Source organism: Lipotes vexillifer, unplaced genomic scaffold, assembly GCF_000442215.2.
Source record: "Lipotes vexillifer unplaced genomic scaffold, Lipotes_vexillifer_v1.1 scaffold702, whole genome shotgun sequence".
In the NCBI taxonomy this organism is placed as follows: domain Eukaryota; kingdom Metazoa; phylum Chordata; class Mammalia; order Artiodactyla; family Lipotidae; genus Lipotes; species Lipotes vexillifer.
The window spans coordinates 383,449-386,951 of NW_006786634.1; the positions used below are offsets into that span (position 1 = coordinate 383,449).

Genomic DNA, 3,503 nt, shown 5'->3' on the forward strand with positions numbered 1-3,503 from the left:
TCCTGGGTGGGCCTGACCTAATCAGATGGGCAGTTCCTTTGGGAAGAGATTCAGAGGATGAGAGAGATTCTTCTACTGATCTCACAGGAGCAAACTGCCATGCTGGGGAGAGGACCACGTGGCAGGGAAGGCAGGTTGCCTCTAGGATATGAGAAGGTTGCCCAGTTGGCCAACAGCAAGTAGCAAATTAATCAAACCCGGAGAGGGGGTCGTGGGAACCTTCGATGTACAGCCTTTAGGTCAGAAGCATAGGTGAAAACCTGGACTTGCCACTGGCATCTAAAAGGGTGTGGGGGAGGGAATTCCCCAGTGGTCCAGTGGTTAGGACTTTGCACTTTCACTGCCAAGGGCCTGGGTTCAATCCTTCGTGTGGGAAACAAGATCCCCCAAGCCATGTGGTGTGGCCAAAAAAAAAAGCGGGGAGGGGAGCAGTCTTGTAGGACTGAGCCCTTAACCTGTGGGGTCTGACTCTATTCCCAGGTAGATAGTGTCAGAATGAAGTTAAATTGTAGGAAACCCAGCTAGTGTCACATGGAGTTGCTTGGTAGGAAGAAACCCACACATCGGGTGTCAGAACTGTTGTGAGTTTGCTAGTAAAGTGAGAGTAAAAGAGGCACAGGAGGAAGAACTGAGTTTCCTAACTCAGCTCCTGACCCACAGAAAGTGTAAGATAATAAATTTGTGTTGTTTAAGCTGCTAAGTTTGTGGTAATTTGTTATGCAGCAATAGAAAACTAATACACTCTAATCCTTATAATAATCCATGTACTATTAATATTCCCACTTTACATACAAGAAAAATGAGGCACAGAAAGATTAATGACTTGCCCAAGGTTACACAAGTGGTAGTGGGATTTTAATTTCAGCTGTTTGGAATGAGAGCCTACCCACATCCCCCCGTATCACTCATCACCCTGATCAAAATCTCCGGGTCTTTATCTACCGAGACCCCCTCCAGTGGATGCCTCTAGGCTCAAATGCTACAAAACAAACTTCCAAAAAAAACAAACTCCCAAAAAGTTATAAATAAAATCAAAAGACACACCATAGAGTGGTAGGAGAAGGAAATACCTGTAATTCATATAACTTACCAATGATTAGTATCTAGAACATATTAAGAAATTCTACAAATCAAAAGCAAAAAAAAAACAAAAAAAGAGAGAGAGAGACAAATAACCCAATAGAAAAATGAACAGCGGGAATTCCCTGGTGGTCCAGTGGTTAGGACTCGGTGCTTTCACTGCTGTGACCCAGGTTCAATCCTTGGTCAGGGAACTAAGATCCCACAAGCTGCGGGGCATGACCCCCCAAAAAAAAAAAATCAAACAGGAGATATGAACAGGCAATTGGCAGAAAGGGAAAGTCAAATAGACAATGAACATATGACATGGTGCTGGGCCTTGCTACTACTCATGCAAATTTTAACAATGATAAAGACCTAAGTATTGGTAAGAATGTGAAACAAGGACTCTCATGTTCTACCTGAGGGAGTATAATTCCTACAACCACTTTGGAGAGTGATTTAGGAACATCTCGTAAAACTGAATATAAGAATGTCTTCTGGGCTTCCCTAGTGGCGCAGTGGTTGAGAGTCTGCCTGCCGATGCAGGGGACACAGATTCGTGCCCCGGTCCTGGAAGATCCCACGTGCCGTGGAGCGGCTGGGCCCGTGAGCCATGGCCGCTAAGCCTGCGCATCCAGAGCCTGTGCTCCACAACAGGAGAGGCCACAACAGTGAGAGGCCCACGTATCGCAAAAAAAAAAAAAAAAAAGTCTTCTGAACCAGAAATTCCACTTTAACGTATATAGAGAAACTCTAGCCTATGTGCCTAAGAAGAAATACGAAAGAACATTCACTTCAGTCTGATTTGTATTAAGAAAGAAAATTAAGTGTCCACCAACAGAACGGTCAGTAATTAAGCAGTAAAAACATAGTTTTTCCATCTCTAAATATGCTCTATCTCTCCATTTATTTAGGTCTTCTTCAGTTTTTTCAATAAAGTTTGCATTTGGTCCTGTAATCTAAGTTTAACTGATACCTGTCTTTTATGCCATGATATCTTTCTTTTAAATTTAAGTATAGCTGATTTACTATGTTGTGTTAATTTCTGCTATACAGCAAAGTGACTCAGTTATACATATATATACATTCTTTTTTATATTCTTTTCCATTATGGTTTATCCCAGGATACTGAATACAGTTCCCTGTGCTATACAGTTGCACAGTTGGACCTCGTCCACCCATTCTATATGTAATAGTTTGCATCTACTAACCCCAAACTCCAGTCCATCCTTCCCCTCCCCTTGGCAATCACAAGTCTGTTCTCTATATGCCAAGATACCTTTTTTCTTTTTCTTTTTTTTTTTTTTTTTTTGGAGTAAAATTGCTTTACAATGTTGTGTTACTTTCTACTGTACAATGAAGTGAATCAGCTACATGTATACCTATATCCCCTCTCTCTTGGATCTCCCACCCCACCCCCTCATCCCACCCATCTAGGTCATCACAGAGCACTGAGCTGAGCTCCCTGTGCTATAACAGCAGGTTCCCACTAGCTATTTTACACATGGTAGTGTATTTTTGTCAAACCTAATCTCCCAATTCATCCCACCCTCCCCTCCCCACCCTGTGTCCACATGTCCGTTCTCTATATCTACGTCTCTATTCCTGCCCTACAGATACGTTCAACTGTACTATCTTTCTAGATTCCACATATATGCATTAATGTATGATATTTGTTTTTCTCTTTCTGGCTTACTTCACTCTGTATGACAGACTCTAGGTCCATCCACATCTCTACAAATGACCCAGTTTCATTCCTTTTTATGGCTAATATTCCATTGTACATGGTATCTTAATTCTTAAATTTTAAATGTTGGTTTATCTCTTTATGAACTGAGTTACATGTCCAAGTAATTTCTTTCTACTACAAGTGTTTTACCAGGATTTTTGCATGTATAATAACATCTTCCTTTAATCTTCCCAAACCAACAGCAATCTGGCCAAGCATAAAATTCTCTAACTGCACACTTTTCTCTACAAGGAGTGTCAGCAATGATCTGTTTTCTTCTGGTACTCATAGAGGTCTAAGCCTATGTTTTGCTCCCTTTAAACAACCTGTTTTTATCTGCCTGTGCATATTGCTTCTCGATCCATGTTGAAAGGGTAAAATTGCTCTGAAGCACTGGCCGTGAAGAGGTGCTGTGGCTCTGTTAGGAGATCACACAGGTCCTGGAACCAAAGAGCAGAAGTCGTTCCTGTCCCTGCAATGTTAGGCTCTCCTGGACCACAGGAACACTTCTCCTAGGAAACCAAGCAACAGTTCCACTGAACCTAAAGCTTTGACTGCATTTGGGGCTTCTCTGCTAGTGGATCAGAAAGCAGAGTGGAGTTACTCTGCTGGTGGGGGTAATTGACCTTAGAGAGCATGAGGAAATAAGATTGCTGCTACATAATCAAGGCGGGGAAGAATATATCTGGAACTCAGGGATTCACCAGGCTCC

At 42.2% G+C, this 3,503-nt stretch overlaps 1 non-coding gene across 1 annotated transcript; it reads left to right on the plus strand.

Moving 5' to 3' along the window:
- The first annotated feature begins 1,202 nt into the window (after window positions 1-1,202).
- On the plus strand, window positions 1,203-1,274 carry TRNAE-UUC (transfer RNA glutamic acid (anticodon UUC)). The gene has a single exon. It is a non-coding gene; the product is annotated as a tRNA-Glu (tRNA).
- The last annotated feature ends 2,229 nt before the right edge of the window (window positions 1,275-3,503 follow it).